General features: G+C 47.2%; 1 protein-coding gene across 2 annotated transcripts in view; it reads left to right on the plus strand.

The window, feature by feature from the left end:
• BTBD2 (BTB domain containing 2) overlaps nucleotides 1–23,634 on the plus strand; it is a 113,660-nt gene that overhangs the window by 85,967 nt on the left and 4,059 nt on the right. The gene's annotated exons all lie outside the window — the stretch shown is intronic.

The following is a 23,634-nucleotide window of genomic DNA, read 5'->3' on the forward strand; positions in this document are numbered from 1 at the left end:
AGAATCCTGTATCCAGTCTGGGTTTCAGGATATTCTCTGTGGACAAGCTGGAAAATACAGCCACACTAAATGAGTGACATCTGACAGCATTGAGTCAGGTACTGTTTTCTCTGAACCCAATGTCAATAAATCCTTTTTGGAGAATGCGGAGGACTTCCCATACTACTGCGAGCCCGCCTTCAGTCTAAATTAGTCCACTTTGCATGCTAGCTCGCTTACATCATTGCAGTTTTTCTTTTTTTTTCTTTTCTGGGACGAATTGGAAATAGTCTTTTCCTCATAAAAGTTTAGTGTATAGGTTAGTTATGGTTGGTCTGTTTTATTGAGTATTTTTAAACAACAATAACATAGAATGTTGACAGGGTGGAATCTGGTTCTGTAGCCACCATGACAAGAGCCAAAATAATAAGTGAACAACCCCCTTTTCCTCCCTCCCTCCAGCTATTACCCTTGACACAGCAAACATCTTATTTATCACCGAACTCCACAGTCTGCTGCCAAAAGCCATTAAAAGTCATCTAGAATCTGACCCCATAATCTGACACACAGAATTCAGATATGGAGTCTAAATCTTCAAGAAAGAATGCCATTTCTTAAACTAGTCTTCTTTAGCACTTATCTCTTGGTTATGGAGAAGTTATAGAGAACTCCTCAATATATAAAACTAGTACATTGGACTTCCCTCCAAAAATACAAGTAATTGCCTTTATATGCAGCATTGTAAGTTATAACAAAACCCATAATTCATTGTTTATATAACAGTATTTTATGCCAAAAGCTTTGAATGACAGAAAACCAGAAAGCGTGGCTTAAAGTTCCCAACTGCTGCCTAGCATTTAATACCCATCTCTGAAAACATTAACTTAGCTAGGAAAGCTCTATGCTTTGAAACATAAAAATGTGCTAAAAATGTATATTGAATCTCCCTCAAAAGAAGAATGCTAAATATAGTATTTATCTTTCAAAACATCAAGACAATTGGTTTAGCGTTGAAGATAAAGATCTTGCTGCTATTTAAAAAAAAAAAAAAAAAAAGCAAGAAATCAAATGAAGAATCCCTTTGCTTCAGCAGCTTACAAAAAACCCCCAAAAAAACCCAGATAAGGAAGGGTGCTCAGGCTCTACCATATTGAAAATTTCAAGGATAGGATACCATTTTTGAGTAGTAAGAAGAGAGGAATCCAGCCTTGAACATAAGGTATAGCTTGTAGATGAGCAAAAAAATCTTTCTGGGATAAACAAAAAGATCTTTGCAATTCCTGGAAAGAGAGAATTTGACTGAGAATCCAAAAATTGAAGCAATTTTATGAGACTTTTTTGTTGCTAGTTAATAAAAGACTACTTGGGCACATTCCTGGAGAGGACTCTTTATTACCTAAAAAAGGAATATAAGGAGAAAATGCACAGGGAAGATGAAGCCAACCACAAAACCATCTCCAGGGTTTCAGTAGAGGCTGAACTAAAATACTGGATTTAAACTGAAGTGGGAGTTGCTGGAAAATAGAATTCATTATTGAATTTGAGGTTTGTATTGCAATTAATGAGTACTACAAATGAAGTACAGTAAGAAGAATGTATTAACCAGTCACCCACATGTCATAGATTACCTGCCATATTGTAAAATTTCAAGTTTTCCTAGTGTGTGTAGCAGATGGACTCAGGACCAATGGGTATAGTGTTCTCCTGATAGCAGTTGGAGACAGATCAGATTTCAATCTGACGTCAGCCCTAGTACATATACCCCTGCAGGAAGTGCAGCTTTTCAGTATTTTCTGTCTCCATAGCAGTTAATTGAGCTGGAATGGGATGCCGCAGAGACTACGTTCAAAGGGGGGGGGGCGTGCTCTGGCAGCCATGTACCCTCTGAACCCAGCCGCCAAAGACCACCTGGCATGTCCAAAAGTGGATGCAATGGTCTGCGCAGTTTCGAAGCGCACTACTATCCCAGTGGAGGGAGGAGCAGCACTCAAAGATGCTCAAGACAGACATCTGGAATCCATCCTCACAGTCCTTTGATGTCTCCGCTATGTGCCGTGGTGACACATTCCTGGGGAAGCCCTGGAACCAGCAGTATCATTCCTCATGGATGCTGCTTCTGATCTGGTGCGCACCGCAGCTAGAGGAGTGTCATCAGCCGTGGCAGCCAGAAGACAACTCTGGCTCCGAAGCTGGTTAGCCAACACATCTTCCAAAACGAGACTCACAAGGATGTGCCCTTCAAGGGAAACCCTCCTGTTTGGAAGCGAATGAGAGAAACTAGCCAACAAATGGGGCGAATCCCCACTGCCATGGCTACCAGAGGACAGGAATAAGAGAAACCAGCGACCCTTCCCCAAACTTCCAGGGGCAGAGGATCACAGCGCTTCAACCCATACAGAAGCACATATCAAGCAGCTCGCCCCGCAGGCAGGAGCCAGTCCTTTCGGAACAAGCACAACAAAAGGGGAGCCAGCTCGGGTCCAGGCCCCAGCCGCACCCCACAATGAAAATCAGCTGACCCATCCAAAGGAAGAAGCCATAGGGGGCAGACTTGCCCTATTCTACCAAAGATAGGTCAAGATAACTTTGGACAAGTGGGTCCTATCCATCATTCGAGAGGGATATTACCTGGATTTCCACCACCTCCCTCCGGATAAGATTGTGGAATCCCCCTGCCACGACCCTTCCAAGAGGTTGTCAGTGGAAGCTACACTGATCAGATTGCTAGCCTTAGAGGCTATAACACCGGTGCCTCCACAACAAATAAATACTGGACATTATTCCATCTATTTTATCGTACCCAAGAAAGAAGAAACGTTCAGACCCACCCTGGACCTCAAGGCGGTCAACCATCACCTGAAGATTCCTCGCTTCCGCATGGAAACCCTATGCTCAGCTATTTATTTATTTATTTATTTATTTATTTATTTGGAGTATAGCAAGCTGCCTTCACTCCGGTTTACAGATTAACAACTTGTTACAGATAAAGCATAATGTAAACATGAACAACAAATTACAGTTAAATCATAAAGCGATAGTGTACAAACAGGTGTTATAGTACGACTATCTAAACAGGAGTTACTGAATATAAACAGTGTATATACAGAGAAAGATAAACATGTAACATAGAAACTTAAATGTATCATCAAGCATCGGTGTGTTTATAATTCTCTTGAATAGGTAAGGTAGGGGTTGAGAGGGAGGAAGGATTCTTGGGCATCAGAGAGAGACATATTAAGATTAATCAAGGACACTAATTGGTGGTCAGAGGGTAAGTGAGAAATGGCATGGACAGAGATCCCACAAGAAATTAGTTCGAGCAGAGTTGGGAGGGATGAGGTGTCTGAGAAGATGCGTTTAGCTTATCCAACGCCATCTGAGAATGTTTGTCTAAATACCCATGTTTTGAGTTCCTTTTTGAACGAGTTGGTGTCTCTGATTGTGCTTAGGTAGTCTGGTAAAGAGTTCCATACTTTTGGTCCTGCAATTGAAAAGGCTCTGTTCCTAGTGTTGGACAGTTTAGCTGAAGGAAGAGAGGGTATGACTAGGTGCAGTTTGCTGGTGGTTCTTGTCGTGCGTTGAGATTTGTGTTTTTGAATCATGTTTTCGAGGGCGGTGTTGTCTTCTTTGTAAATTGCGTTATGTAAGATTGTTAAAGTTTTGTATTTGATTCTTTGTTCGACCGGTAGCCAGTGCAGACTCCTCAGAACAGGGGTGATGTGATCTGATTTCTTCTTGCCAGTAAGTACTCTGGCTGTGGCATTTTGCAACAATTGAAGCAGTTTTAAGATAGATTTTGGAAGTCCAATCAGGAGCGAGTTGCAGTAATCGAGGCTGGAGAAAATGAGTGCTTGCAGGACGGTTCTGAATTCTTGATGATGTAGAAGCGGTTTAAGGTGTTTGAGTATATGAAGTTTGTGAAAGCCTTCTTTTGTTTTCGTTGCAATGTTCTTTTTGAAGTTCAGTTCGCTGTCGATCCAAATGCCGAGGTCCTTTGCAAAATTCTTCAGATGTATGTTGATGTTGTCAATTTGAAAGGAAGGCATTGGGGTAATTTGATCTGAGTTGGTTGTTTCAATGAGGATGCATTCAGTTTTGTTCATGTTGAGGCATAACTTCAGGTGGTTCAACATGTTTCTAATTGAGATAAGGTGGTTTGCTGTAAGGCTGAGTGCATCTTCGATCGATGAGGTTATTAGGATGAGGAGTTGGAGGTCGTCGGCGTACATAAAAAATGTGATAAGGGCGATACAACCGGGAGAGTTCCTTACATCCCTGGATCTGTCGGAAGCCTACCTACACATTCCGATCCATCAAGAGCATCATCGTTTTCTACATGTCATGATCCTGGACCGTCACTACCAGTTCTGGGCACTACCGTTCGGGTTAGCCACAGCACTCCGAACGTTCACCAAGATCATAGTGGTGGTGGCAGCAACACTGAGGAAGGAAGGAATCCGCGTACACCCTTATCTAGACAATTGGCTGATCAGGGCGAAATCCCCAGAGGAAAGCCACCAGGCGATCAACAGAGTCAAAACTCTACTGGAGAGCCTCGGGTGGGTGGTCAACACAAACTAGAGCTCTCTGCAGCCCTCCCAATCTCTAGAATACTTGGGAGTCTGGTTCGATACCAAACAAGACAAGGTCATGCTGACATGGACAAGGAGCTCAAAACTGATGACCCAGTTGCGAACCCTGTTGAGCGAACTTTGCCCCATGGCATGGGACTACCAAAAGTCCTCAGCCTCATGGCATCCATACTGGAAGTATTGCCATGGGCAAGAACTCACATGAGACCCCTACAGCGCTTATTACTATCACGATGGAATCCACGGTCCCAGAACTACACCGTACGTCTTCAGCTCCCGGACAAAGTTCGGACCCAACTACGATGGTGACTACACGAAGGCCATTTGAGGTAGGGAACGAGGCTATCCTCACCAACCTGGATCCTGCTCACCATGGACGCCAGCCTACGAGGTTGGGGAGCACGCTGCCAGGAGCTAACCGCCCAAGGGCAATGGAACAAAGAAGAGTCGGGATGGAATATCAATCGCCTAGAAGCCTGGCCAGTCAGACTAGCCTGCCTACTCTGACTGATTTGTCTGAGTCTGTGACCGAACCGTAATGTCGGACAACGCCACAACAGTGGCCTACATCAACCATCAGGGAGGAACCAGAAGCAAACAGGTGTCTCTGGAAATAGACCCTCTAATGTCATGGGCGGAAGCAAACCTTCAAGAGCTCTCGGCCATCCACATCACGGGGAAAGACAACGTCGCTGCGGATTACCTCAGCAGAGAAAGTCTAGACCCAGGAGAATGGAGGCTGTCGACCACAGCATTCCAATTGATAGTAAACCGTTGGGGAACACCAACCATGGACCTCCTGGCAAACCGGTCCAACGCCCACATGCCCAGCTTCTTCAGCCACAGCCGGGAACCCCAGTCCCAGGGAATTGATACCCTGGTACAGACCTGGCCACAGGAGCCTGTTATATGCCTTCCCACCGTGGCCCCTATTGGGCACAATCATCCATAAGATAAAACACCACAGGGGACCAGTACTTCTAGTGGCCCTGGATTGGCCAAGAAGACCGTAGAATGCAGACATGCGAAGACTGCTGACAGGGCGCCCCCTCCCGCTACCTCCACACAGAGACCTGCTCCAACAAGGACTGATCCTCGAGAATCCAGCTCGATTCTCTCTTACGCTCTGGCCATTGAGAGGACTTGCCTGAGGAAGAGCAGATACGTGGGGGCAGTAATTGACACCCTGCTCAGAGCACGCAAGTTCTCCACATCCCTTAACATACAATAAGGATTTAGAGAGTATTCGAAGCCTGGTGCGAAGACCGCGACATCATTCCACGCTCAGTCAAAATTCCTGTGATTTTGGAATTCCTGCAGAACGGACTACAGAAGGGATTGTCTCTCAAATCCATTAAGGTACAGGTGGCCGCACTGTCATACTACGGAACCAAGAGCGAGAGCGGGGGCATAGCCTCTCACCCAGATGTCTCCTGCTTTCTGAAAGGAGTCAAGCAGATCCGACCACCCCTAAAGTGGGCGGTGCCTCTTTGGAACCTCAACCTGGATGCATGGCACCCACGAGGGAGGGCGTTATACTCAACCTAGTGCTCACTAATGGGGATAATGTCTCTAAAGTCCAGGTGGGTACCCACCTCAGCACCAGTGAACATCAAATGGTATGGTTTCATATAACAAATAAGATACAGAGAAGTCACACGAAGACCTGAGTTTTGAATTTCAAAAATACAGACTTTGTTGAAATGGGTAAGTACCTGGAAGCAGACCTAGAAGACTGGGAGAAAATGAGAGAGGTGGAACAGTGGGCCAAAGAGGAATTACAAGAGCAACAAATCTGTTAGAAAAGTAAACAAAAGTAAAGAGAAATAAGAAGCCAACATGGTTCTCAAAGGTGGTGTTTGATAAAAGCAAAAAGTACAGTATTCAAGAAATATAAAGGATCAAAAAAGAGGAAAACAGGTGAAACTGAAGGAAACAGACATCAAAAAAGTAAAAAGGTGGAAGAAAGAGGTGCCAAAACATTTTTCAGATATATCAGAGAAAGGAGAAAAGTCCGAAGTGGTATAGTGAAATTAAAAGGTGACAAAGATCAATGGAGGGAGAGCAACAAAGAAATGGCCGAAATATTAAGAACATAAGAACATGCCATACTGGGTCAGACCAAGGGTCCATCAAGCACAGCATCCTGTTTCCAACACTGGCTAATCCAGGCCATAAGAACTTGGCAAGTACCCAAAAACTAAGTCCATTCCATGTTACTGTTGCTAGTACTAGCCGTGGCTATTTTCAAAGTCAGCTTAATTAATAGCAGGTAATGGACTTCTCCTCCAAGAACTTATCCAATCCTTTTTTAAAAACAGCTATACTACCACTAACCACATCCTCTGGCAACAAATTCCAGAGTTTAATTGTGCGTTGAGTGAAAAAGAACTTTCTCCGATAAGTTTTAAATGTGCCTCATGCTAACTTCATGGAGTGCCCCCTAGTCTTTCTATTATCTGAAAGAGTAAATAACCGATTCACATCTACCCATTCTAGACCTCTCATGATTTTAATCACATCTATCATATCCCCTCCCCAGCCATCTTTTCTCCAAGCTGAAAAGTCCTAACTTCTTTAGTCTTTCCTCATAGGGGAGCTGTTCCATTCCCCTTATCATTTTGGTTGCCCTTCTCTGTACCTTCTCCATCGCAGTTATATCTTTTTTGAGATGCGGCGACCAGAATTGTACACAGTATTCAAAGTGTGGTCACACCATGGAGCGATACAGAAGCATTATGACATTTTCCGTTTTATTCACCATTCCCTTTCTAATAATTACCAACATTCTGTTTGCTTTTTTGACTGCTGCAGCACACTGAGCTGACGATTTCAATGTGTTATCCACTATGACGTCTAGATCTCTTTCTTGGGTTGTAGCACCTAATATAGAACCTAACATCGTGTAATTATAGCATGGGTTTTTTCTCCCTATATGCATCACCTTGGACTTGTCCACATTAAATTTCATCTGCCATTTTGATGCCCAATTTTCCAGTCTCACAAGGTCTTCCTGCAATTTATCACAATCTGCTTGTGATTTAACTACTCTGAACAATTTTGTATCATCTGCAAACTTGATTACCTTACTCGTCATATTTCTTTCCAGATCATTTATAAATATATTGAAAAGTAAGGGGGGGGAGGCAAAGAGGGGGGGGTTATGGGGGGGTGGAAGGGTAAGCTTGCTTGAAAAGCCAGATTTTAACATTGGCCCTGAATTTAGAAGTTTTCAAATCCTCTCTTAGACTGTCTTATTAATGTCTTACATTTAACTTGCCAACGTTTATGCATTATCCTCTTTTCTTCTGTTGGATCCTTCTTCCAATTTTTGAATGAAGATCTTTTGGCTAAAATAGCTTCTTTCACCTCCCCTTTTAACCATGCCGGTAATCGTTTTGCCTTCTTTCCACCTTTTTTTACTATTCACTATTCTCTGAGACTAAGCATGGGCCCTCTGACACATTGCGGTGCTCTCCAGCAAAACTGCTGACGGCATCTCTAGAACCCTTGTGATAAAGCAAAAAGGACTGTCGCTTGTTGCCATACTGTTTCTGTGAAGAAGAGGAAGTCATTGCCTTATCTGGTCAACAATACCAGTCATCCCTATACCTCAGTCTATTAGGGAGTCCTTTCCGAAAACCTTTAGGCTTATCCTCAGGAAGTTTGAGACTTGGAGTTACTGTAATGTTTCACCAACTTCTCCAAATTCTCCCCAAAAAGGAGTTTGCTTTTAAATGGAACTTCCCCAGACAGGGCTTCGACCATATGTCTGCTGACCAGTTCTGCAACCATGACCTGACACAAACACAACCATACGGCCAGCCAGTATCCAAATAAGGTTGTATGAAGCATCAGCTAAAAGACTAAACTAATTCTACTCTTTCTGCTTCCTTGTCTGTAAGGCTGCCTTCTGAGATATCCAGTAGAACCTGTTGCCTTCAGTGCAACCATGCTCTTGCCACACACAGCCTGCATTAGTCAAGAAGAAATCTTAAGACATGCTTAAGGTAGCCCTCTTATCTTCCTATCTTAACCATCTCTCAAGGCTGCCCAGCCTGCTACACGAATTGTAGTACAGCACATCTACCTTAGGAAAACTTAGTCTAGGCCTCCTCTGGCATAGGATACAGTTTAGCCATATCTCAGCCTACCTCTGGCGCATCCCATTCTCCTGAGACTAAGGCCTTTGCTTGAACAAACAGACTATGAGCAGCTCAACCCCTCAGCTACCATGACCTCTCCCTCCTGCAGAGAACTTCCCTCCTGATCACTGTCCATTCCATCCCAGGAACAAAATAATGCAGGGAACCTTCTGCCAATCCTCTTGACCTGGCATCCCAGTTTGGGTTCAAGTCCTTCCTAGCCCTATTGGGCTGGGAAAGTTTATCTGGCAAGGAATCTAATCCACCAGAATTTTTTTTGTCCCTAGACTGCTTAAGCTAAAAAGCCTTGGAACACCACCACAAATTCTGGCAAAAGATCTGTGGCAGGAGAGACCTCTTCCTCCCACACACTGGCAGCCCCCTCAGCACCTTCTTAAGGCTACACCAGCAAGGACAATACCGGAGGCTCCATCGAAACCTTCCTCCTACCAATAAGTGCTCTGAGCCATTTCCAGTAAGGCTGCATTGGAGGACTGCAGCACCTGTTCCTGGAGGAAATTTCTACAGGGACAAGCTTACTTAGGCATTTATTACCCTCCAGGGGCTCATCCAAGCTTTCCTTTCCCCACCGTCTGCAGCAGCTATCTTACCCATACCATGCAGGAACCTCCAGGGCAGTAGCTGCCAAAATTAGCCTGCTCATTTACTCAAGTAATCTCCCCTGGAAGTGCTGGACTTGGCTCCTGTAGTGTGGTGGTACCAAATCCTAGCTCAGCTACATGATGCAGCCTTTTACTGGCCATGCAACTGTTGCTGAAAACAAATACCATCTGTCTTTATTTTCCCCAACTTCTCTTAAAGAGAGCTACTGGCAGATAAAAGACCAGAGACACCACCAAGTCCCTTAAAGGAAAAGGGTACGTTCCTGTTGACGTTTTCTTCCAGTCAGAGGTCCCCAGACCAGGACACACAGAAAAAGGAGGGGTGGGTGAGAGAAAGACAGAAGGAATCAGCACCACTAGTTTTCAGGCCCCAGTCCAGTAGCAGGCTAATTTCAAACAAAGGGAGAGAGCCCAAACACCACCCTACCACTCCAAGGGATAGTCCATCAGATTCCAATACTGCAGGTCTGCCACCTCCAATATCTGCTGGAGACAGAGAAATACTGAGGAGCCGCAGGTGGCACAGTCCCATAAGAGGCTGCTTCCAGCAAAGCTTTAATTCTCTGGCACCCATCTGCTGGTAGGGGAGAAAAACCCATGGGTCTGGACTGGTCTGTGAGAGAGCAGTACCTGATTTGGTGCTGTCATAGGATTATACCCATTAGTGTGGCTGTTTGTCTTAAGCAACTTCACTTTTACAAGTAATGTGCAACTCTTTCATACATATATAGTATGGATATTCTGAAACCTAGATTGTGATACAGCAAACTCCAGGGCTGGCTTAGGCCACTGAGCCCCACATTTAATATAATGGCTGTACAACAGCCCCTCAGATCTTCTGTTAAAGAAAAAAAATTACATTAGCTATGTATTTAATTTTGCAAAGCTCAACTTTTGAGAATCTAATCTTATACCCAAAACAGCTGATTGTTCAGAAATACTGTGAAAAAAAAAGGAATTTGAGTATGCCTATGGGCTCATTAAGAAATAATTCTGTATTTAAAGAGAGTTTTTCTTGTTTGCTGGAATTGAGGACACATAAGGGATTTAACTCTACACCGAAGTTTAACTATGTACACATGTTCTTTTCCAGAGGGATTATTGCCTTTTATATTTAAACTGAGCAACAGTCTGTGAAGTAATAATATACAACAATTTCTTTGATATGTATGTGAAATCAGAACCTACAGCCAAAGAGAAACTGGTTCTTACCTGCTAATTTTTTTCCCAAGTCCCACCACACCAGTCCAGACACATGGGTTTTTCTCCCCTACCAGTACAGATGGAGACAGAGAAGAAAAGTTTTACTGTACTATTGGTACTTAAGTTATGGTGCCACCTGCAGTTGCTCAGTATAATCTGTAACAAAGCTAAAAAGACTTACTCCATGCTTTTGTGCAAATGAAAGAAAACTATGGGTAAACACCAAAGAAACTTGAAAAGCCCTCTGCAAGAACATTTGAATACCAAAAACATTCTGAATATATATATATACAAACCCAGAAGAGTGGTCTTTAGCAACCAAGAGGGGAATTCTGGACTGGCCTGGTGTGGGACTCAAGGAAAGAAAATTAAGGGTGGATTTTAAAAGCCCTACACAGGTAAATTCCGCTGTTTACGTATGTGGCGGGCCTTGCGTGTGGCAGGAGAATCTTCAAAAGGGCCTGGCCACAAGCATAAACGCTGGTACACACAAGGGCTGGGACTCTTCAAATGGGAGGGGCAGGGCCAGCCAGGGATTGCTGTCTGAAGACTCTGCTCCTGGCACATGCAACTTACAGCAGGTTGGGCCCTGAAGTAAGTAATAAAACAAAAAAAAGGTAGTGTTTAGGGGGTGAGAAGGGGAAGGAAGGTTGGGTAGGGAAGTTCCCTCCCAGTCCACTCCAATTGGAGTGGACTGGGAGGGAACTGGGGAAGGCTGGAATGAGTTGATATGCAGAAATTGCAAAAGCTCCCTCCCCTTGTGTGCGCCTTCTGCACATACGCATGGTCCACAGATTTTATAACATGTGTGTTGTAAAATTGGTGCATCCATGTGTGCATATCAGGAAGCACCACACCTTTTAAAATCTACCCCTTAGCAGGTAAGAACAAATGTTTCCTGTATTGTCCAGATGAATAAGATGTATTCAAGCATACCTAACCTGGGGTGGGAACCTGAAAGACTTACTGTCAACACACTTTCTCCAAATCCTGTGACATCTGGGCCGCACACATCATCCAACCTATAATGCTTGGAAAAAGAATGTAATGAAGTAGGCCCACAGGTCCTGCAGACCTTTGCAATTATACACTGATGCTGTCGCATCCTTAATCCATCTCACAATAAATGCTTTCTCCCCTTATTTCGACCACTGAATAACAAAAAGATGATCTAATTTAGGAAAGTCAGTGGTAGGGTCCTACACACATCCAAAACATGAAGTTTTTGAGAGTGTGCAGGGAACCCCACTGATTGATGTAAATGAAAGGAAGAAACCACCTTCAGCAAAAAGGTTGGTACCGTACAAATAGAAACCCCATATTCTGAAAATTGGAGAATAGGATCCCAACAGGACAAAGCCTGCAACTATGCAATATGCCTCACTGAACAAATGGCCAGCATAAAATCCTTCAAATATGCCCCCTTGTGTAAGCTCCCTTTTGAGCAACTCAAGGCAGTCAACACTGATTCCAGTGCAGAGCCACACACTGAATTGGTGGATGCAGATGCTGAACCTTCTCAAAAATCTCCCCCCATTCAGATGTATGCTAAAGAAGAATTATGCACGTTCCCTCTATAGAAGGACAATGCTGCCACCTGTACTTTGATCTTTCAAGGCTAAACCCTTTTGGAAACCTTACTGCAAAAAAATGCCAAAATCTCCAGCATTGAGGCCTGAAGTGTGAAGACCCTTGACAGCAGGACTCAAATGCCTTCCAGACATGGATGTGCCCTAGACAAGTTGCAGTTTTTCTACATATGGCAAAATTGTAATGACCTCTTCCAAATATTACTTCACTCTCAACTTTCTCCTTTCAAAAGCCACGCTGCATGAGAAAAGCCATCCGCCTTCTCCAAGAAAATCTGATCCCAACATCGTAGTCCAGGAATATGATAAAGTCCCAGGGGCCTGTCCACTGTGAGATTTGCCAAATCTGCAAACCGGTCCCCACCAGAGCCATCAAAATCACCTTTCCTCAACGTCTTTGCCTGACAACCCTTCCTAATTGGCGGTCAAGGAGAAAAGAGTTAAAGTGGGATCCTGTGAGGCCATGACTGGGCCAGGGCATCCAGACCTTAACCCCCAACTCTTTCTGACAAATGAAGAACCTCAGTGACTTGAAATTCTGCTTTGTTTTATCAAATCTAACTTCCAAACCCCTCACCTGGCCTTGATGGGAGAAAACATTTCCTCCATTATCTGTTTCCAGGGTCTAGAACATGCCTGCTCAGAATATCCACCTGCATGTTCTTCAGCCCACCTAGTTGATTCACTGACCATGCTTTTAACTGATGATCTGCCTGCTGGAATATCATCTCCATTTCTGCACAAACTGCTGGACACTTGGTTCCTCCATTGCATTGTTCGACAATTCTCTTGCTGCCTTGCCCCTGACTAATGGCTAAAGATCACTTAAGGCTTTCCGGACTGCCCTAGTTTCTAACAGATTGATGAACCAAGGTTTCTCTAGCCCTGGCCAGAGACCTGGTGCCATCTGATTCTGACAAATGCCACCCCCTGTTCCCATAGCTCAGACTGGCATCTCTAGTCACCATTACCAAAACTGGACTTTCCAACTCCATCCCTTTTGACAAATTGGTCTGTGAGAGCTTGATCTGGCTTTCCCCCAAATAGAGGCAAACTGATCTCAAACTCCTCCAGCTGTGGGCTTCAGCACGGTAAAAAGGGCATTTAACTCTCTCATAGGAGAAGTTGCCTATGGCACTAGATCTAGTATAGATGACACGGAGCCTAGCACTTGCAGGCTCCCAGACGCCCCAGCGTGCCCCTTCAAAGGCCCTTAAATCTCAGCTTGTTTCTTCAAAAAGGCTTTGTGTAACAGTAGTACAAAATTTAGAGAAAAGGGTTGCGTAGAATGCTCTAGATGTAAATCTGATGACTCTTGTGGAGCCCTGTATACCACCATGGGAAACAATGGTAGGGGATCAACATTTCCTGTCCCCTTAAACTGGCCTGCAGGGCAGGAGAAGATAAGATGACTGCTATTCCCATACGCTCCCTGCCATTAAGGGAGTCAGCACAGCAAGCCTGCTGCTTTTGTCCTGCAAGCTTTCTCCTATGGCAGCTGGATAAGCTCACAAGGATCCCACCCACCCACTCTATAATTTTGAGGGCTGCAGCTGGGCTCTGTAGTCTTCACAGGCAACACTGCTTCCCATGGTCAGCAGAAGTCATGATTGCAGTGCACCACGAGGCCCTCTAGGACCCCCAGATGACGCCAACTCTTCCTGAGGCCCCAAGCCCCACCAAAGTGCACAGCCACAAGTCGCTAAGGCCACACATCCCTGACATCAGCGGGAGTGCCACAGCTGACCCTGAAAACCGGCGCAAGACACAGGCGCCGAAGTAACGTGACAAAGGGACATCCCCCTTTGTGCGCCCCTTAATGCGATCCCTAATGAAATATTCATATCGCCATATCACCAGCAAAACACCTCTGTGCAACCATATTTCACTCAGAAAACATACTCCATGAAGAGCAGCAAAAGCCAAAGAAAAAAGTGAGTACAACCTCTCACACATTATTACAGACAAGAATTTGAAAACTTACACCAAATGCATGCTCCTATCATTTATTCTATTAAAAGCACAATCCACAGGAAAACAAATCCCCATCCTCACAGACCTACTCAGTGATGAAAGCCCAGATTTCATAGTAATTACAGAAACCTGGATAAAAAACTCAGACAATGTGTTAATCAAATAGAAGACCTAACATACAAAACTTTCTCAATCCCCAGACCAAAAAAAAAAAAAAAAAGGCGGACTCATGTTAATAATAAAAAAAAAAAAAAAAGCCTACAGCTAAAACTAATCACATCAAAAATATGTTCTCCCTTTGAAATTGCACTATTCGACTCATCAAAATTACAAATCTGCCTAGTAAACTGCCCCCCCTGGCTCACTAGAACGAAACTGCTCTCCTGTTATAGAATTCATGAGCTCCAATTTAACACTCAATAAGCCAATCATCATCCTGGGGGATTTCAACTTACACATAGACACCCACCCCCTCTCAGCCACATGCAAAGCAATAATTGATGCTCTAGCAACAATGGGATTACAACAAATCATCAAAGGACCAACTCACAAAGCAGGATGTACCCTAGATCTAGTATTCATCAACACTCACATCTGGCTGTCACACCAAACAAAAATAACAAATCCCTGGTCAGACCACTCCCTCATCCAATCGATCCTGACCTTCAACATGAAGCCTATCAGACGAAAACATAAGAACCCTCGCATACTGCCCTCCCTTTGATATCAAAACACTGCAACAAAATCTACAAGAACAACTCACAAACATAGACTTAAACTCAGAAACAGCCACAACTTCATGGCTCAACATTACCAAAGCCATAGCAGACAAAATATACCCTATCATCATAAAGTCAATAAAAAAACCCAAAGCATCTAAACCAATGATACGACAACAGCAGAAGAAAAGCCATACGCGAACTTAGGAAAAAAGAAAGATCCTGGCGCAAGAATAAATCTCCCCCACTCCTCGACGCATACCGAACCCATCTAGCAAACTACAAAAAACTTATTCTCAATGCAAAGAAAGATTTCTATTCAAGCAAAATAAATAAATCCCAGCATAACCCCAGAATGCTATTCACCATCGTACAAAACCTTACCAAACCATCAAACGAACTCAGAACACCATCCAGCAAAAACAAAAGCAACGAATTTGCAGAATTTTTCACCAAAAAAAATCAAAACACACCACCATAAACAATAATACAGAAGCCCAAACTTCAAAAATACTATCAAAACTAACAACCTGGTCCAACTTTGACCTTGCCTCCTCCCTTGAAATTCAAAAAATCATTACAAAGATGAATCCAGCAAACCATCCCATTGACAGTATCCCCATACAAACAAACTGATCGAAAATTCAATAACTAAAATAATAACTGACATAGTTAACCTCTCCCTTACTGAAGGTAAATACCCAGAATGCCTAAAATCAGCAATCATCAAACCCCTATTAAAAAAGAGCAACCTAGACCCGGAGAACATACAAAACTACAATCCTATATCCAAATTACACTTCATTGCAAAAATCATAGAAAAAATCATCCACTCCCAACTCTCTGACTACCTCGAAATGAACATACTTCACCACTCGCAATTTGGATTCAGGAAAAACCTAAGCACAGAATCACTACTCCTTTCACTAAATGACAATACTCAGAGGATTTGACAAGAGTCAAAGTTATCTATTAATCCTCCTGGATCTATCGGCCGCTTTTGATACAGTCAACCATTTCATCCTCATCAATAGACTATCTGAAATAGGAATCACAGGAAAAACCCTACAATGGTTCTCATCCTATCACATAGAAATTTCCAATTCCCTGTACGTACAGGATCAGTCCAGATGGTGGGTTATGTCCCCGGTCCAGCAGATGGAGTCAGAGTAAAGTTTTGAGGGTGCTGGTATATAAGCTGGTGCACCCTCCTAGATCCTCAGTATCTCTCTGACTCCAGCAGATGTGAGGAGGGGATCTCATGGTTTCCCCTATCTAGTGGTTTTCCGCTATATCTTTAATGATTTCTCTATCTTTCGATTGATGGATCAAGGTTGTTAAAAAAAAAAAAAAAAAAAAAGTGGATGAAGGAAACTTTGTCACGGCCAGAGGGAAACCGGTTCCCTTGGCCCCTTTGCTGATCCTGCCATCAGGACTGTCTTACCTGCTCTGTTGTCTCTCGCGCTCCTTGTATCCTTGAGGGGTAAGCTGGGGGAAGCGGGTTATCTGTGTTTTCTTTTTCCTTTCAGCACAGGTTCGGCGCAGCCTGAGGTGGATGCTGGTGGGGCCAGCCTCTCCCCTCCCTTTTTCCCTCGCGGCGACTCACCTCCCCCGCGGCCCTGCGACGCTCATTCCCCGGGGCTGCAGGCGGCAAGGAGGTCCCATTCCCCTGCTGCCCCCGGGGTTGAGGGTGTTTGGGTGGTGGTTGAGGGCACGGCGAGCCGCTCTCCCCGCGCCGCGTTCTTCGTTTGCTGTGTGCTTGGGCTGCTGCGTCTGACTCGGGCCTCGCGCAATGCAGCGCGCTCGCTGCCCTTCCTGCGGCGGTCCGAGTCACGGCGCCTCGAGGGACGGTCTGTGTGGTCGATGCCCTCCCGGGGGTGAAGCGGAGACCGTCCCGCCGACAACCACGCCGCCGTGCTCGGAGCGCCGCGGGCCTCGGGGGATGGCCCCGCCCCCGTCCTTGGCGGGAGCGGCGGCCATCTTAGTTCATATTGGTTCAGGGAAGGATCCTCCGGCGGGCATCAAGGCGCATTCCTTGCGGGCCCAGGCCACTTCCCATGCAGAGTCCCAACTCGTCTCCATACAGGAAATCTGCCGGGCGGCGACTTGGAAGTCTCTCCACACTTTTTCCAGACACTATAGACTCCATGTACCAGTAGAGGAGGCTGGTTCATTTGGGGACAGGGTACTTCGAGCAGGGTTCTCAGGGACCCACCCGGTTTAGGGAAGCTTGGTACATCCCACCGTCTGGACTGATCCTGTACGTACAGGGAAAAGAAAATTACTTCTTACCTTGGATTCGGGGGCCTCTGCCTCGGCCTTCTTCGGCCGGACCCTCCAGGGACCCCATGCCTCCGCCCTCGGCAGGACCGCTCAGTTTTTCGGCGGACTTCGTGGTGCTTATGCACCAGGCTTATTTGCAGAGCCTGAGTCCTCAGGGGGGGGGGGCGGCTTTCCCTCCTCCCCCCGCCAAGGCCCCCAGACCCTCGGGGGCTGCAACATCGGTACCGGGGGCCGTAGGGGGGGGCGCCAAGGGGCCCTTGAGTATACCAATTTTCCTAGGTGGCCCGGCGCCCTCACCGGATCCGGGGGGCGACCCCTTGGCCCTGATGGATGATGATTCGGGGGTTACTGCACACCTGGAATGCGATGACCCACAGGTCCTTCGCATCTTTCGCAAGGAGGAATTGGCGGATCTCATCCCTCACGTTCTCAAGGAACTGGACCTCGACCCTCCCATTGAACCACCGGGACCCCCAGCTCCTTCCGTAGCCTCCGCTACTTCCAAGGGGGATCCTGTATTGGCAGGCCTGCGCCCCATAGCAAAGACCTTTCCCATTCACGATTCCTTTCTCCATCTCCTGGTGAGAGAGTGGGATAACCCGGAGGCGTCCCTTCGGGTCAGCAGGGCGATGGACAAGCTCTATCCTCTCCCGGGGGACTTCCTGGATCTTCTTAGGGTCCCCAAGGTTGATTCAGCGGTGTCCGCCATCACGAAACGAACTACCATCCCGGTCACAGGGGGCACCGCGCTGCGAGATATACAGGATAGAAAGCTGGAGGTCGCCCTCAAGAAGATCTTCGAAGTCTCGGCACTGGGGGTCCGGGCGGCTATCTGCGGGTCTCTGACTCAGAGAGCCGGGCTTAGATGGGTTCAACAGCTCCTCACTTCTCAACAGTTACCACCCGAGGAGGCAGCCCAGGCGGACCGTCTGGAGGCGGTCATTGCTTACGGGGCGGATACCCTGCACGATCTCCTGAGATCCTGGCAAGGACCATGGCCTCGGCTGTTTCTGCCCGGCGCCTCCTGTGGCTCAAAAATTGGGCGGCGGACGCCTCTTCCAAGGCGAGTCTAGGTGCTCTGCCCTTCAAGGGCAGGTTTCTCTTCGGCGAAGACCTCGAACAGATCATAAAGACCCTGGGGGAAAATTCGGTCCACAGGTTGCCTGAGGACCGGCAGCGTGGTTTTCGGTCGTTCCCTGGAACTTCCAGGAATCGCTACCGCCCCCAGAGGCGTTACCGAGGTTCCAGGACACAGGGCCCTAGGACACCTTCCACCAGGTCGCAGACGTGGACGCGGCCCTTTCGGGGTCGCAGACCTGCCAGGGACTCCTCGGCACCGGGAGCCTCGGGCAAGCCTTCACAATGATGCCAGGCCAGGCCATTCCTCGCTGCCCCGGATTGGAGGTCGCATCGCTTTGTTTCGCGAGGAATGGACCAACATCACCACGGACCAATGGGTCCTAGACATCCTAAGCGACGGTTACGCGTTGGACTTTGTGCGGGCGCCCAGGGACCGCTTCGTCTTCTCGCCCTGCGGGTCAAGTCTCAAGCGCCTGGGAGTGCAACAAACGCTGGACAGGCTGTTGACCCTAGGAGCCATCACGCCCGTCCCCTTAGGAGAGGTGGGCTCGGGGCATTATTCAATTTACTTCGTGGTTCCCAAAAAGGACGGATCCTTTCGTCCCATTCTGGACCTCAAGGAAATCAACAAGGTGCTCCGGGTCTCCAAGTTTCGCATGGAAACACTCCGCTCTGTGATTGCGGCGGTGCATCAAGGGGAGTTCTTGGCTTCCCTCGACCTCACGGAAGCGTATCTGCATATTCCGATCCATCCGGCCCATCACAGATTTCTTCGCTTCAAGATCTTGGGACAACATCTTCAGTTCCAGGCCCTGCCCTTCGGTCTGGCGACCGCGCCCAGAACCTTCACCAAGATAATGGTGGTGGTAGCGGCCGCTCTCCGGAGGGAGGGCATTTTGGTCCACCCCTACTTGGACGACTGGCTCATTCGGGCAAAGTCTCTGTCGCAGGGACGGGCGGCGGTTGACAGGGTGGTGTCCTTCCTACAGTCCCTTGGCTGGGTGGTGAACTTCAGCAAAAGCAGCCTGCAACCAGCCCAACAGTTGGATTTCCTGGGAGTTGCGTTTCGACACGGCTCGGGCAAGGTCTTCCTGCGTCCGGACAAGGCTCAATCTCTGCGGGATCAGATCATCAGGTTTGCTTCTCTTCCGACGCACACGGCGTGGGATTATCTCCAAGTCCTGGGTTCCATGGCGTTCGCGATCAGCTTGGTGCCCTGGGCCTTTGCACACCTGCGGCCTCTCCAAATGTCCCTGCTCTCAAGGTGGAAACCAGTCTCGCAGGACTACCAGGCGGTTCTCCCGCTGCCTTCGGCCGCCAGGGACAGCTTGAGGTGGTGGCTGGATCCCAGGAACCTAGCTCAGGGCTGTTCCCTGGAAACGCCAGACTGGGTAGTGGTCACCACCGATGCCAGCTGTCAGGCTGGGGAGCAGTGTGTCTCAGGAGCTCGGCTCAGGGCCGGTGGACAACGGAGCAGTCCACCTGGTCAATCAACCGCCTGGAGACCAGGGCGGTCCGTCTGGCCCTTGTGCAGTTCCTGCCTCTGATCAGGGGTCGAGCGGTTCGAGTTCTCTCAGACAATGCGACAACGGTGGCGTACATCAATCGGCAAGGGGGCACCAAGAGCCGCCTAGTCGCGTGGGAGGCCGCGCACCTGATGGCGTGGGCGGAGCGTTTCCTGGATCAGTTGGCGGCGTCCAAATTGCCGGGGTGGACAACATTCAAGCAGACTTCCTGAGTCCTCAGGTCTTGGATCCGGGGGAGTGGTCTCTCTCCGACGAGGCGATGTCGCTCATCTTCCGCCGGTGGGGGACGCCGGCGATGGATTTCATGGCGTCCGCCGCCAACGCAAAGGCTCCTCGCTTCTTCAGCCGCAGACGGGAGCGCGGCGCGGAAGGCGTCGATGCTCTGGCTCTCCCTGGCCCACTCAGATCCTACTCTACGTCTTTCCCCCCTGGCCACTGGTGGGAAAGGTGATCCGGAGGGTGGAGCGACACTGCGGTCAGGTCATCCTGGTGGCCCCGGAATGGCCGCGGCGTCCATGGTTCGCGGATCTGCTCGGCGTGTCGGTGGACGGTCCACTTCGACTCGCGCACCTCCCCCGTCTTCTGCATCAGGGTCCGGTATTTTTGGAGCAGGCGGAACCCTTCTGTCTTGCAGCGTGGCTTTTGAGAGGAGGGGTCTCCTGAACAAGGGCTACGCTATTCCCGTAGTGGACATGCTCCTCAAGGCGCGTAAAGCTTCAACATCGGTCGCCTATGTGCGGGTCTGGAAGGTCTTTGAGGTTTGGTGCTCGGCGCGGGGTGCCCTCGCGACCGCGGCTTCCCGACATCACATCCTGGCGTTTTTGCAGGATGGGCTGGAAAAGGGGCTTTCCTACAATTCGCTCCGAGTGCAGATGTCAGCCCTCGCGTCCCTGGCTCGCGCCTCAGGCAGGCCGGATCCGTCATCCCATCCGGACATATCCAGGTTCCTCAGGGGAGTCAAGCACTTGCGGCCGCCGGTGCGTCCTCTCTGCCCCTCCTGGAGTCTCAACTTGGTGCTACGTGCTCTGGGAGGGCTTCCCTTTGAGCCTTTGAGGCAGGCTTCCATCAAGGACGTCACCCTAAAGACGATCTTCCTGGTTGCAATAGCCTCGGCAAGGCGTATCTCAGAGCTACAGGCGCTGTCGTGCAGGGAGCCCTTCCTGCGGTTCACGGACTCCGGGGTCTCTCTGCGAACGGTCCCCTCGTTCTTGCCTAAGGTGGTCTCCTCGTTTCACTTGAACCAGGTGGTGGAACTTCCAGCCTTTCCGGGAGACGCCCCTGCGGCGCTTCGGTGTCTGGATGTTAAACGAGCGATTCTTCGCTACTTGGAGGTGACGAATGAATTTCGGATATCCGATCATCTCTTTGTCCTTTGGTCCGGTGCTAGAAAGGGCAAACAGGCGTCAAAGACTACCATCGCGCGCTGGCTCAAGGAGGCGGTGGCTGCTGCTTATATTGGTTCAGGGAAGGATCCTCCGGCGGGCATCAAGGCGCATTCCTTGCGGGCCCAGGCCACTTCCCATGCAGAGTCCCAACTCGTCTCCATACAGGAAATCTGCCGGGCGGCGACTTGGAAGTCTCTCCACACTTTTTCCAGACACTATAGACTCCATGTACCAGTAGAGGAGGCTGGTTCATTTGGGGACAGGGTACTTCGAGCAGGGTTCTCAGGGACCCACCCGGTTTAGGGAAGCTTTGGTACATCCCACCGTCTGGACTGATCCTGTACGTACAGGGAAAAGAAAATTACTTCTTACCTGCTAATTTTCATTCCTGTAGTACTAAGATCAGGCCAGACGCCCACCCGGTGTGAACCTGCTCGACTATTTTCTCCTGTTCTTCTGTTCTCTGCTCTTTCCCCTTCGGGGGTAGTTGTTATTTGTGTGTTGTTCTGTTTGACAGTTCTCATTGCAAGTTGCATTAATTTGATTAACTCTTCCAGATTTTTGGTTGCACTTAGGCTTGATCCATCATTCTTGCTCTGTCCAGTTTTCTGGCTTGGCTTTGATATTCTCGATACTGAGGATCTAGGAGGGTGCACCAGCTTATATACCAGCACCCTCAAAACTTTACTCTGACTCCATCTGCTGGACGGGGGACATAACCCACCGTCTGGACTGATCCTAGTACTACAGGAATGAAAATTAGCAGGTAAGAAGTAATTTTCTTGTAATGTTCAACACCCTCTCAAAGTAAACCTCAACACAGGAGTTCCTCAAGGATCTGCACTGTCAGCAACACTCTTCAACATATATCTTCTCCCAATCTGTCACACACGAACGCCTGGGTCTGACTCACTTCCTATACACTGACGATATACAAATACTGGTACCTATACAGAATAGTTTAGAAGAAACATAAAACAGAACAACCAATTACCTTACAGAAATCAAACAGCTAACTGACGTAAAACTCATAATAAACAGACAAAACCGAAATAATCATCCTTACAAAAAAAAATAAATCATCAACTCTTCCTTGCAACCCCTCAAAATGGAAAACCTAAAAACATTAATCTCTCCTGTCACGCATGCTCGAAACCTAGGAATCACCATTGACAACGAACTGTCTTTCAATATCCACATAACTAACAAGATAAAGGACGGATATCACAAACTACTTACACTCAGATGTCTTAAGCCCTTCCTTACACAAGATGACTTCAGAACAGTCCTGCAACTACTCATCTTCTCCAGCCTAGACTACTGCAATGCCCTATTGCTTGGCCTACCACGCGCAACCATTCGTCCACTCCAAATCCTACAGAACACAGCCGCCAAAATTATAACAGGAATAAAGAAATATTAACAAAATTATAACAGGAATAAAGAAATATTAACCCCAACTCTCATCGCACCACACTGGTTCCCAATAAAATACCAAATAGACTACAAAGTACTAACAATTCTGCATAAAATAATCATAGGACATCAAACCAACTGGCTAAGCAAACTCATCGAAACCCACGCTCCTAAACGGAACCTATGCTCAACGAATAAAGGCCTCCTTGAAATCCCTCATGCTAGAACCACACAACTAAACACAACCCGTGAGAGCCATTTCCATTGCCAGCCCCTCTCTATGGAACTCACTACCAACTAAGAACTGAACAAAACAAAAACTTTCAAAAAAGAGCTGAAAACCTGGCTTTTCACTAGAGCCTACTCAAACCCAAGCAATCAACCACACTGCCAGACACCCACGCAACTCAACATCAAGAAAAAACCTAATCCCCCGAACAAAATACACAACACCATCCGAAACTCTGTCATTTAAGCAACTAACCCCATCTTACTTCCAACTACCTTGCAAGTATAATTTGTACTTTGAAAACATGTTCTATATTGACTTAACTGTATAACTCAACCTACTTACATACCCACTGCTCTACCTTAGTGTATAACCCCAACCTATGCCCTAGTACAACATGTTATTTGTATTAACTAACACACAAATCCTGAAACTGTAAACTGACTTTTGACTATGTTGTGATTTTTTTTTAACTAATTTGTTCACGATTACTGTAAACTGTGCTGATGGTGAAACCGAATGATGGTATACAAAACACGATAAATAAATAAATAATCCCTCAGTGGAGATCATGTAGTCCTCCCTTCTGCACGTGTTCACTACCCTGCAGGCCTGTTTGCCCTCAAGAGTGCTGAGGCTCTCATGCAGCTGTCTACTGGTTATTTGGGGGGGGGGGGGTTGTTTTTTTTTAATTTAAAGGGACCAGATCCTCCAAAACAAAAAAGCCCCTAAGAATGAAACATTTCCCGTACTGAAGTCTTCTGAAATTAGCAAAAGCCAGGAGGGAGCCAATATCACTGGCTTTGAAGCCCTCCTCTAGAACAGTGCCCATGTCACCAAGGGCTACTGACCCCCTGCTTGACTTTCTGTACAGGGAAAGACCTAGCATCT

This window comes from Rhinatrema bivittatum, chromosome 8 (assembly GCF_901001135.1).
Source record: "Rhinatrema bivittatum chromosome 8, aRhiBiv1.1, whole genome shotgun sequence".
Lineage (NCBI taxonomy): Eukaryota > Metazoa > Chordata > Amphibia > Gymnophiona > Rhinatrematidae > Rhinatrema > Rhinatrema bivittatum.